This window comes from Helianthus annuus, chromosome 14 (genome assembly GCF_002127325.2).
Source record: "Helianthus annuus cultivar XRQ/B chromosome 14, HanXRQr2.0-SUNRISE, whole genome shotgun sequence".
NCBI lineage: Eukaryota > Viridiplantae > Streptophyta > Magnoliopsida > Asterales > Asteraceae > Helianthus > Helianthus annuus.
Genome location: NC_035446.2, coordinates 28,422,415 through 28,435,859, shown reverse-complemented (window position 1 = coordinate 28,435,859; position 13,445 = coordinate 28,422,415). Strand labels below are relative to the sequence as shown.

The following is a 13,445-nucleotide window of genomic DNA, read 5'->3' as shown; positions in this document are numbered from 1 at the left end:
AATCAGGAAAAAATTAAGTATCTGTTAAATACTTAATTAGCTTAACTCAGTGGCTCTGATACCACCTCATTTCTGTCACGGCCCCCGACCCAGTTTGACCCGTTTTAGGAGCCGCGGGACAGAAATCCCGTGATATTTATTTATGTGATTTTAGCAGCGGAAATTTTAACATCAGGATCGTTGTAAAGCTAAAACTTTTCCCGATTATTTTATTTCACAATTCGGGATAAACCCCGATAATTTACAATGCATAAGTTTTAGTGATAAATCCTTATTTCAAAACATATTTCTTTATTTTATACTGAGCCACTATTTTAAGCTTGAAATGCTCCTCAGCACTTTTCCTGATTTACAGTAGATCACCTGAAACATGTTTGAAAAAGGTTTTGTCAGCGGGGAAATACTGAGTGAATCATTCTATTTACTGAAAACGACACATTTGTTATAATTTACAGTATCAAGGGTTTTTACATATTGTAACACCCCGAAAATATAAATCTTTATATATGAAATTTAAGGATTTCATAAACAAGAAATAACCATGTAGAAACTTTAACCTAGTTAAAGTTTACAAGTCTTGAAAATAACCTACACTTGGTTAAAACTCTAGTATTCAAAAAGAAATCGTAGTTAAGGGACTAATCTTGCCAAAAATCAATAGTTTAATTTCATTAGTGACAAACCAAGCCAAACACACCAAATTGGTGTGTCTGGTCGACAGAAGCAAGAAAGGGGCGACCCCCATTTTTCCAAAACCCTAAAGTTCACAATTTCTTGCAATTGGAGGTTCAAATCTTAACCAAAACGAAATCTGAGCTTAGAATTGTGATCCTCATCGCAAGAGGATTAAGAGGTATGTAAAATTTTATGAGAATTCACTACTTGAAATCCTCATGAATTTAAGCAAATCTGATATTTTGTTGATGCATGACAGTAATTAGTTAGATTAAAGATGATATAGTGTCTAGGAGTAAAACCTAGACAACTATATATGAAATCATGCTCCAATTCTGGAAAATTCCATGAATCCATGGATGTTAGGTTATGGGTTTTATATGTTGATGATGAACATTAGGATTTTGAGTGTAATCCTAGTATAAATTTCATTATAGGAAGTAACTCCTATGATATTGATACTAAATGTATGCAAAAATTACTATTATAGTGAAATTTGATGTCGAATCATAAAGTCATGAACTTGTTTATGAAGGTAGAAAAATCTGACCCGCTAGGTGTTTGTAGAAATGCCTAAGTGGGGATTTAAATATGAAATTTGGATAAAAACGCAGATTTGATAATGGTCCATAATTATGTGATCGTGGTCATAAAAAGGAGTTCTAAACATGTTATAAAACTGAATCTTCTAGGCAAAGAGTCCGGTTCATCTAGCGGACAAGCCGGAGGGAGTTCACGAGGAAAAGACGCGCTCTAAAAGGTACGAAATTTATTGTTTCGTTACATTATACCTAATTGTTAGCTTATGTAATAAATTCTGAAACATGACAATCAAGATTACCAAAATGCCATGAAAATGATTAGTGACCTAAACAAGCGAAATGGGTCAAAACGAGTGACAAACATGGACACTTACATGCCCTATATGGTGCTTAATTCAGCACCCAAACGGGTCAAAACAAGTCTTGTATTAAACATGAAGCTAGACACTATTACTAAATGCTTGGATATAACCTTTGTGTAATTCGTAATTTTGACATGCCATGATAGTTGTAAAGTTTAAATTCCTTGTATAGGAGTTGTGATCTTGATTGATAATTGTGAATAGTTGTATAGATGACAAATACGAAAGTTTAGATTCAATCATATATAGATCTATGTGGGAGTGTTTCCCTTTTGGGATAGCCAAAGTGATAACGGGTGATAGTCCTAAATTTGGGTAACTAGCCTTGGGTGGATAATAAACCTGTTCAAGGTCATTTTGCTGTGTAATGGAACTTGAATGTTCAAGATCAATAAGCAAGAAAACAAGTGCAGGGCCCACCGTAAATTACGGTGACACCGTAATTTACGGTGGCTATTAAAATGTTACGGTGGGAATCTACTGATTTACGGTAGGTACCCAAGATGCCCAGATCCCACCGTAATTTACGGTGACACCGTAAATTACGGTGGAGCCCAGTTTTGATGAAATTTTTACTTCTTGATTTGATTAAGTTATCGATCCTATCCAAATACGTGAATCCCCATCGTTAATAACACTAATGCCTGTTTAAAACATTAGTTTTCAGGTACTCAAGTGAAGGATGATGATCAAGCAATCGATTCGAACCGAACACCGAACGTTACGCTTCCGCACTTGATCCATGTTTTGTTGCTATGTAAACACTAGTAGTTTAATTTGGAACATTGTTAGTAGGTTAAACAAGTAATGTTTTATTAAATGGGTTTCGAATATTGAAAGTTTTTGTAAAGACTACTTTTAGTATATTTTGTAAAGCTTATTTGCTGTTAAAAACGGGTATATTGAACGGGGTCTTACAAGTTGGTAATCAGAGCTTAAGGTTGCCAATAAGTGTTCGGTTCAAGCTTGATCAACATCCGGTAAGAGTAATTGCTTAAGTAAAATTTAAGGAGTATAGAAATAATTCACGAACAAATATGCATGGAAAAGAGTGTGTAAACACACTCAAACACAAGAAAAGCATGAAACAAGAATAATAGAATCAAGAGTGTGTAAACACACTCAAACACAAGAAAGGCATGAAACAAGAATGATTGAGTCAAGTTACGAACTTGATCAAATCAAAACAAGTAAAACATGTATTACAAATGAAATGTTTAACAATGTATGTAAACATTTCAGTATCAAAGATGGCAAGCGGAGGTGATGGTGATGCGGTGCCAAGAGTCACCGAACAAATGAAAATAGTGATTACCGAAGAGGTTGGAAAGGCGATCGAAAACAGTTTGTCGAACTTCATTGATAAAATCCAAAATACGGTTTTATCAGTGGTAGAAGAGAGAATCAAGAAGCTAGAAGATAATTCAAATCTAGCAAAGGAAAAATCTAGGGAATGAAAACCTTGTTCATACAAGGAATTCATAGCTTGTAAACCACCTATATATAATGGGGAGGTTGATCCAATCGTGTGTCAGCGATGGATAGGCGATATCGAGGGAGTATTCGAGAGAACCCACTGTGATGAGAATGACTACGTAGCTTATGGCACGGGTCAGTTAAGAGGTCAAGCGAAAGACTGGTGGGATAATAAAAAGAAGGAGATTGGAAGCGAAGCGGCCAAAGCCATGACATGGGAGGAGTTTAAGACACCGTTTCTTAAACACCACAGCCCCAAAGCGGTCATAAACAAGATCAAGGAAGAGTTCATGCAACTCAGACACAAGGGTGAATCCATAGACAAGATCACGGGGATGTTTATGGACAAAATGAAGTTCTGTGATGATTTGATAACGAACGAAGAGCAGAAGGTTTATTACTACCATAACATGCTAAGCGCAGAATATAGGGAGTTCATAACCCCTTCAAAGTATGAGACCCTTACCGAGATTGTCAATGCCGCTCGGGAAAGGGAGATTGAGCTGAAAAAGAGTATAGAACGGGGTGAACGAAGGGCACAAGACATAAATCCAAGCCCTACCAAGAAAGCAAGAACGAATGAAACGACGAAGAAATCAGATGCAAAGGGCGGTACATCAAGTTGCAAAATCTGCGGCAAGAATCATAAGGGTGAATGTCGCTTCAAAGATAAGCCTTGTCCCATATGTCGAAAAACGGGACATATGGCTATATCATGCCCGGAAAAAGTGACTGTTTGTTACAACTGTTACCGAACGGGTCACAAAAGATCGGAGTGCCCAGAACTAGCAGGAAAGAAAGAAGGGCAAGACTCGAGAGGTGAAGCCTCAAAAGCCAAAGCAAGATCTTTCCAATTGACCGCTGCTGAAGCAAAGGTCGAACCTGACGTGGTCTCAGGTATATTCACTGTAAATTCAATTCCTGCACGTGTGTTATTTGATACTGGTGCGAATAAATCCTTTGTTTCATATGGGTTTATTCGGCACCCTTCATTTGTTCTAACAAAGTTACCTATGCCTTTAGAAGTAGAGATAGGTAATAACAAAAGCTTTATTGTTTGCGATGTATGTGAAAACTGTACGATAAACATTGATGACGAGGAATATGCAATAGACTTGATCCCTATGTCGATGGGAGAATTTCAAGTGGTAGTGGGAATGGATTGGCTATCCCGTTACCACGCAAAAGTGGTTTGTTTCCGAAAGGAAATAAAACTAACGTCACCTAGCGGAAAGCAAGTTACGATATATGGAGAAAAGGGAGGTAACCCGGTGATATGCACAATGCTAGAAGCTCGCAAACTCATGAAACATGGATGCAAGTCCTTTATGGTATATGCAAGCGAAACGGAAAAGGAACTCCTCAAAATTGGGGATGTACCGGTCGTGCGAGATTATGAAGACGTGTTTCCGGAAGAACTACCGGGGATACCGCCAGAACGGGAGGTAGAGTTCGGAATCGAGTTGATTCCGGGCGCGAAACCCGTGGCCAAGGCGCCATACCGACTTGCACCGTCGGAGTTACAAGAATTGATGTCTCAAATTCAGGAATTTCTTGACAAGGGATTTATCCGACCGAGTGTGTCTCCGTGGGGCGCACCAGTCTTATTCGTGAAAAATAAAGATGGCAGTATGCGCATGTGTATCGATTACCGGGAGTTAAACAAACTCACGGTGAAGAATCGATACCCACTTCCAAGAATTGATGATTTATTTGACCAACTACAAGGAGCAAGTTGGTTCTCCAAAATCGATCTCTGATCTGGTTATCACCAATTGAAAGTCAAGGAGGAAGACGTACCAAAGACGGCTTTTCGTACAAGGTACGGGCATTATGAATTCCTTGTAATGCCCTTCGGATTGACCAATGCACCCGCGGCTTTCATGGACCCCATGAACCGGGTTTGCAAACCCATGCTAGATAAGTCGGTAATTGTATTTATCGACGACATTCTGGTGTATTCAAAGAGTGAAGCCGAGCACGTGTGTCATTTGCGGGAAATATTAGACACACTCAGACGAGAGAAGCTGTATGCAAAATTCACGAAGTGTGCTTTCTGGTTACGGGAAGTACAGTTTCTTGGGCATCTCATTAGTGCTGATGGAGTACTAGTAGATCCGTCAAAGATAGAAGCTGTGTCAAAATGGAGCCCTCCAAGAAATCCCTCGGAAATCCGAAGCTTTTTAGGTCTTGCGGGATATTATCGGAGATTCATACAGGATTTCTCCAAAATTGCCTTACCCTTGACCAAATTAACTCGTAAGGAGGAAAAGTTCGTGTGGGGCATTAAGCAAGAGGAAGCTTTCCAAACACTCAAGGAAAAGTTGACCCACGCTCCGGTACTGACCTTACCGGAAGGGACTGAAGACATGGTGGTTTACTCGGACGCTTCTCAATTGGGGCTCGGGTGTGTATTAATGCAACGAGGCAAGGTCATCGCCTATGCCTCGAGGCAATTGAAGATTCATGAAAATAAATATCCGGTTCACGACTTAGAATTAGCGGCGGTGGTGTTTGCCTTAAAGATATGGAGACATTACTTGTACGGAGTAAAGTTTACCATCTTTACCGACCATAAAAGTTTGAAATATTTCTTCGACCAGAAGGAATTAAACATGCGGCAAAGACGGTGGTTGGAAACCGTCAAGGACTTCGATTGCGAAATACATTACCACCCCCGGGTTAGGCCAATGTAGTGGCCGATGTGCTGAGCCGCAAAACAGATTATACCCCGATACGGGTACGATCAATGCAACTGGTTGTGACTTCAAGTTTACTAGAACGAATTCGAGAAGCACAAGATGAAGCTGTAAAGGCGGAAAACTGGAAAAAGGAAAGAATTATTGGTCAAGTTAAAGACCTTGAAGTGGGCAGTCACGGCCTAAAGACTCGTTTTAATAGGGTCTGGGTCCCTAACACATGTGGAGTTAAGAAGCTTCTACTTGATGAAGCTCATAAATCCCGTTATACCATTCACCCGGGAGCGACCAAGATGTATCGTGACTTAAAGCAAAACTATTGGTGGCCCGGAATGAAGCGGGACACCGTGAAATACGTGGAAAAGTGCTTGACATGCTTACAGGTCAAGGCAGAACACCAAAAACCATATGGTAAACTTCAACCGTTAGAAATCCCGGTTTGGAAATGGGAGCAAATCACGATGGACCTATTGACCAAACTACCTAAAACAAGTCGTGGTTTTGATGCTATTTGGGTAGTCGTGGATAGGTTAACTAAAAGCGCCCACTTTATTCCGATTCGTGAAACTTATACATCTGAGAAAATGTCGGAGGTATACACCAATGAAATCATAGCAAGGCATGGGGTACCGATATCCATTGTGTCAGACAGAGATAATCGGTTTACTTCGAAATTCTGGCGTGAATTCCAAGAACAGATGGGAACTAAATTGTTCCTTAGCACTGCTTACCATCCACAAATGGATGGGCAGAGCGAAAGGACAATACAAACATTGGGAGATAGCTGCGGGCTTGCATTATCGACTTTGGAGGTAGTTGGGATGTCCATTTACCCTTGGTCGAATTTACATATAACAATAGCTATCACGCGAGTATTAAAATGGCTCCGTATGAGCTATTATATGGCAGAAAATGTCGGACCCCAGTATGTTGGGGAGAAGTGGGTCCGCGGGGGCTAGCACCTGCCAATATAATCCGAACTACAAATGCGAAAATCAACATAGTTCGGGCACACCTGAAAGCGGCTCAAGACCGGCAAAAGGCATATGCGGATAAAAGGAATAGGCCAATCGAATTTCAGGTTGGCGATATGGTCATGCTAAAAGTCTCCCCATGGAAGGGTATTATTAGATTCAGAAAAAGAGGAAAGTTAAGCCCAAGATTTATTGGGCCATTTAGAATCGTTGAACGGGTTGGTAAAGTGGCTTATCGACTTGAATTACCCGAAGAGTTGAGTGGAATTCATAGCACATTCCACGTATCACATCTTCGAAAATGTTTGGCCGACGAAACTGCTCATATCCACTACGACGATATCGAAGTGGATAACAGCCTCAACTATGCAGTAAAACCAATTGCGATTTTAGATCGTAAGGAGAAAAGTTTGAGGAACAAAATGATAACCCAAGTCAAGGTCAAATGGGAGCACAGAAAAGGGTCAGACACTACTTGGGAATCCGAAGAGGAAATGCGACGTCTACACCCGACATTATTTGGTACGTAATTCGGTTTCGGGGACGAAACCCTTTTAAGGGGGTGGACTTGTAACACCCCGAAAATATAAATCTTTATATATGAAATTTAAGGATTTCATAAACAAGAAATAACCATGTAGAAACTTTAACCTAGTTAAAGTTTACAAGTCTTGAAAATAACCTACACTTGGTTAAAACTCTAGTATTTAAAAAGAAATGGTAGTTAAGGGACTAATCTTGCCAAAAATCAAAAGTTTAATTTCATTAGTGACAAACCAACCCAAACACACCAAATTGGTGTGTCTGGTCGACAGAAGCAAGAAAGGGGCGACCCCCATTTTTCCAAAACCCTAAAGTTCACAATTTCTTGCAATTGGAGGTTCAAATCTTAACCAAAACGAAATCCGAGCTTAGAATTGTGATCCTCATCGCAAGAGGATTAAGAGGTATGTAAAATTTTATGAGAATTCACTACTTGAAATCCTCATGAATTTAAGCAAATCTGAAATTTTGTTGATGCATGACAGTAATTAGTTAGATTAAAGATGATATAGTGTCTAGGAGTAAAACCTAGACAACTATATATGAAATCATGCTCCAATTCTGGAAAATTCCATGAATCCATGGATGTTAGGTTATGGGTTTTATATGTTGATGATGAACATTAGGATTTTGAGTGTAATCCTAGTATAAATTTCATTATAGGAAGTAACTCCTATGATATTGATACTAAGTGTATGCAAAAATTACTATTATAGTGAAATTTGATGTCGAATCATAAAGTCATGAACTTGTTTATGAAGGTAGAAAAATCTGACCCGCTAGGTGTTTGTAGAAATGCCTAAGTGGGGATTTAAATATGAAATTTGGATAAAAACGCAGATTTGATAATGGTCCATAATTATGTGATTGTGGTCATAAAAAGGAGTTCTAAACATGTTATAAAACTGAATCTTCTAGGCAAAGAGTCCGGTTCATCTAGCGGACAAGCCAGAGGGAGTTCACGAGGAAAAGACGCGCTCTAAAAGGTACGAAATTTATTGTTTCGTTACATTATACCTAATTGTTAGCTTATGTAATAAATTCTGAAACATGACAATCAAGATTACCAAAATGCCATGAAAATGATTAGTGACCTAAACAAGCGAAATGGGTCAAAACGAGTGACAAACATGGACACTTACATGCCCTATATGGTGCTTAATTCAGCACCCAAACGGGTCAAAACAAGTCTTGTATTAAACATGAAGCTAGACACTATTACTAAATGCTTGGATATAACCTTTGTGTAATTCGTAATTTTGACATGCCATGATAGTTGTAAAGTTTAAATTCCTTGTATAGGAGTTGTGATCTTGATTGATAATTGTGAATAGTTGTATAGATGACAAATACGAAAGTTTGGATTCAATCATATATAGATCTATGTGGGAGTGTTTCCCTTTTGGGATAGCCAAAGTGATAACGGGTGATAGTCCTAAATTTGGGTAACTAGCCTTGGGTGGATAATAAACCTGTTCAAGGTCATTTTGCTGTGTAATGGAACTTGAATGTTCAAGATCAATAAGTAAGAAAACAAGTGCAGGGCCCACCGTAAATTACGGTGACACCGTAATTTACGGTGGCTATTAAAATGTTACGGTGGGAATCTACTGATTTACGGTAGGTACCCAAGATGCCCAGATCCCACCGTAATTTACGGTGACACCGTAAATTACGGTGGAGCCCAGTTTTGATGAAATTTTTACTTCTTGATTTGATTAAGTTATCGATCCTATCCAAATACGTGAATCCCCATCGTTAATAACACTAATGCCTGTTTAAAACATTAGTTTTCAGGTACTCAAGTGAAGGATGATGATCAAGCAATCGATTCGAACCGAACACCTAACGTTACGCTTCCGCACTTGATCCATGTTTTGTTGCTATGTAAACACTAGTAGTTTAATTTGGAACATTGTTAGTAGGTTAAACAAGTAATGTTTTATTAAATGGGTTTCGAATATTGAAAGTTTTTGTAAAGACTACTTTTAGTATATTTTGTAAAGCTTATTTGCTGTTAAAAACGGGTATATTGAACGGGGTCTTACACATATGTTTATTATCAACCAACTTTCAAATATAGGTATTTGTCACAGACCAGCTCTGTGACTGTGGTCATATCACCATTGGCTGTCCCAATGAGTGACGTATATCACTTTAGGCTCGCCCACCTAATGTGAAGGAAACAATAATAATAATAATAATATTGTGCACAATACCCCACATACCGGCTGTAATTTGGTGATTACATAAACTTAATCACTGTAATTATAACTCTGAAAAATGATTTGGAGTATTGTAAAATAGTTGATAAAAAGAAGAATGACTCACATTGCAGATTTAGTATGGATAGAATATGATTTAGCCTTGTTAACCTAATTTCAACAATAATGCACACAAAACAGGGTTAGTGATCAATACAACAGTTACGATAACTCACAAGATCAAATTCTCACAATGAACGACAAAGTGCGATACTTAAACTCATTCATCGAATTAACGACGAACGACAAAGTATAACCCTAATGTGGGCAGCACTTAAACATTCTTTGGATATATTGATCTCGGAAAATGAATCGTAATAGCGATCGAGTAATTACCCTGTTTTGCGGCAGCGTTTCGATAGTAGTGTGTGTTGTGAACGATTTTTATGATATCTCAGAGCATAATTCGAGTTTGAACGTCGAATGAACAGCAAATTTCAAGTGCCAACATCACCTATTTATATCTGGAAAATGCTCTCCCTCGCGCCACGCGAGAGAGACAGGTGTGTACCCGTCGCGTGGCGCGACGGGTCTACTTCCTAGCCTAGGTTGTTTCGTGTCCCGGATAGCTTTGCTGAGTAAATGTACGAATGATTTTCATTTCTACAGCAAAATTAGAAGATAAATATCCACTAGGGTTTAACCCCCCTGATTTTTAGGGGCCCTGATCCTGATTCCGATTGTTTCGAAAATTTTAGGGTAAGTGCAGAATTACTTGGGTGTCTCAATTAGGGTTTCCTTATGGAGTAATTATTATTCTAATTACGGATTTTAATGAGAGTTGTTACAGCGTATGAGGATGGATCGCCATACTAATGTTGCAAACTTTACTACCTCCAATTCTAAGAAAAGGAAGAACAATTATCAGAGGATGGATGCTTCAAAAGTCCAAAGGCCTAATCCTAATCCTAATACAAGTGCACCTTCCAGCTCTAAGAACTCCTTAGGCACTATCCGTTGCAAGTTCTGTAAAAAGACAGGACACATGCAGAAGGAATGCCCTGACTTTAAGGAGTGGCTGGCTAAGAAAGGTAACGATTATTTTATGATACTTGAGTCCTATAATTTAAGTGTTCCTGCTAATTCTTGGTGGTTTGATTCTGGTTCTATGGTTCATGTTACCAATTCAACTCAGGGATTCCTTACAATCCGGAAGCTGGAAAGAAACCAAAGAACGCTTAAGGTTGGGGATGATCGAGAATTAGAAGTGAAGGCCATTGGAACATTACAATTAGTTATGAAAACTGGTTTATGTATTAAACTTTATGATACCTTATATGTTCCTGAGGTAACTCGGAACCTTGTATCAGGACCAAAGTTAGACATGGACGGTTTTATTGTTTCCCATGGTCATCGCAAACTCTCTATCCTTTATGATTCTGTTCTTTATGGTACTGGTATTCTGGATGGTGGTCTCTATAGATTAGAACTAGAAGATAACTTTTCCAAATCTTTGTTGTCATATAACATTAATGAATCACTCACAAAGATGGAAGAGAAACGAGACTTAGAGACTTCATCCATGTTGTGGCATCAGCGTTTAGGCCACATTTCAAGAGAACGATTAAATCGTCTCGTAAAGGATGAAGTCTTACCTCCTCTCGATTTCTCTGATTTTGGAACATGTGTCAAATGTCTTAAAGGTAAAATGACATTAGTGAATAAGAAAGGTGCCACTAGGAGTTCTAATTTATTAGAACTCATTCACACTGACATTAGTGGTCCCTACCAAATCGCTGGCATAACAGGACATACTTCATTTATCACTTTTATTGATGATTATTCTCGTTACATGTACTTGTATCTTATTAAGGAGAAATCTGAATCTCTTACAACTTTTAAAGATTATAAGGCTGAAGTTGAAAAGCAATTAGATCGTCAGATTAAAGTTGTGAGATCAGATAGAGGCGGTGAGTATTATGGAAGACATACTGATGTGGGTCAAGCTCCTGGTCCATTTTATGAGTTTTGTAAGGGCCAGGGGATTGTGAACCAATACACCATGTCTGGTACACCTCAGCAGAACGGTGTCGCTGAAAGAAGAAACCGTACCCTTATGAACATGGTGCGCAGTATGTTAGCCAACACTAATTTACCATTATTCCTCTGGACTGAAGCGTTAAAAGCAGCTGTTCATATACTCAATAGAGTTCCTTCTAAGTCTGTGCCTAAAACTCCTTATGAACTTTGGACAGGAAGGAAACCGAGTCTTAAATATATGAAAGTATGGGGCTGCATTGCTGAAGCAAAACTTTACAATCCTTTCCTAAGGAAACTTGACCCTAAAACAGTTACCTGTTTCTTTATCGGGTATCCTGAGAACTCAAAGGGTTATCATTTCTATTGTCCTTCCCATGTCACCCGTATTGTTGAAACCAAGCGTGCCGCGTTCCTGGAGGATTTCAAGGTCAGTGGGAGCAGTACCAACCCTTACGAAGAATTGCAAGAAGTACAAGACGCGGGGGGGGGGGGGAGAGACTCGTCACTTACCATTACTCCGATTACTCCTCTTGTACCCAATGCAACTACTGCACCTGAAGCTACTGCACCAACTCCAAATTCACCTCTACAATCAGAACCCATTATACCTCATGACGAAGGCACATTAAACGCTCAAAACCAAGACAACGCTGAACCCGATAATCCACTCAGGAGGTCATCTAGGCAAAGAAGGCCTACTAATTGGGATGATTATGTTACCTACCTGACTGAAATGGATCCCGGAAAGCTCAATGATCCTATCTCTTACAATGAAGCCATTAGCAGTGATCAGTCTTCTGAATGGAATAAAGCAATGATTGATGAGCTTGAATCCATGAAGAAAAATGACGTTTGGGATTTGGTGGAATTACCCAACGGAGTCAAACCCGTAGGATGCAAATGGGTGTTCAAAACAAAACTGGATCCGAATGGGAACGTTGAACGCTACAAAGCGAGATTGGTTGCAAAGGGCTACACTCAGAAAGAGGGAATTGATTATCAAGAGACGTTTTCACCTGTCTCTCGTAAAGATTCATTAAGGATCGTCATGGCCCTAGTAGCTCATTTTGATTTGGAGTTACATCAGATGGACGTTAAAACCGCTTTCCTTAACGGAGATTTGGACGAAGATGTTTACATGAAACAACCTGAAGGCTTTAAACTTGAGGGTCAGGAGCATCTAGTCTGTAAGTTGAAGAAATCCATTTACGAGTTAAAACAAGCATCACGTCAGTGGTACCTCAAGTTTGATGAAGTCATGAAGAGGCAAGGTTTTATGAAGAATCATGTGGATCAATGCACCTACCTCAAGATGAGTGGGAGCAACTTTACTATACTTGTCCTTTACGTAGATGATATTCTATTGGCAAGTAATAGTTTAGACATGTTGCATGAGTCGAAGCGGTTACTCTCGCATAACTTCGACATGAAGGATCTCGGAGATGCTTCTTACGTCATTGGCATCGAAATTCACCGAGATAGACACAAAGGGATCTTAGGATTGTCCCAAAAGGCTTACATAGATCGTGTCCTTACACGATATAACATGCAACAGTGCAAACCCTCCGTCGCTCCAGTAGTTAAGGGAGATGTTTTCGGTTCATTCTAGTGTCCGACAACAGAGGTTGAGAAGGAGCAAATGAGCCAGATACCTTACGCGTCAGTAGTTGGGAGCTTGATGTATGGTCAAGTTTGTACTCGCCCAGATATCGCTTATATTGCTGGAATGCTAGGCAGTTATCAGACTAATCCTGGCTTAGATCACTGGAAAGCAGCTAAGAAGGTACTTCGATATCTGCAAGGGACGAAAGACTATAAACTGACTTATAGAAGAAGTGATCATTTAGAAGTGGTGGGCTATTCTGATTCTGACTTTGCCAAATGCAAAGATGACAAGAAATCCACTTCGGGCTATATCTTTATGTTAGCA

At 39.3% G+C, this 13,445-nt stretch overlaps 1 long non-coding RNA gene across 1 annotated transcript; it reads left to right on the top strand.

Annotated features, from left to right (window-relative positions):
* Nucleotides 1-7,586: 7,586 nt before the first annotated feature.
* Nucleotides 7,587-9,147, top strand: LOC110905385. Its single transcript, XR_002573070.2, has 3 exons — nucleotides 7,587-7,675; nucleotides 8,190-8,257; nucleotides 9,062-9,147. It is a non-coding gene; the product is annotated as an uncharacterized LOC110905385 (long non-coding RNA).
* Nucleotides 9,148-13,445: the final 4,298 nt, after the last annotated feature.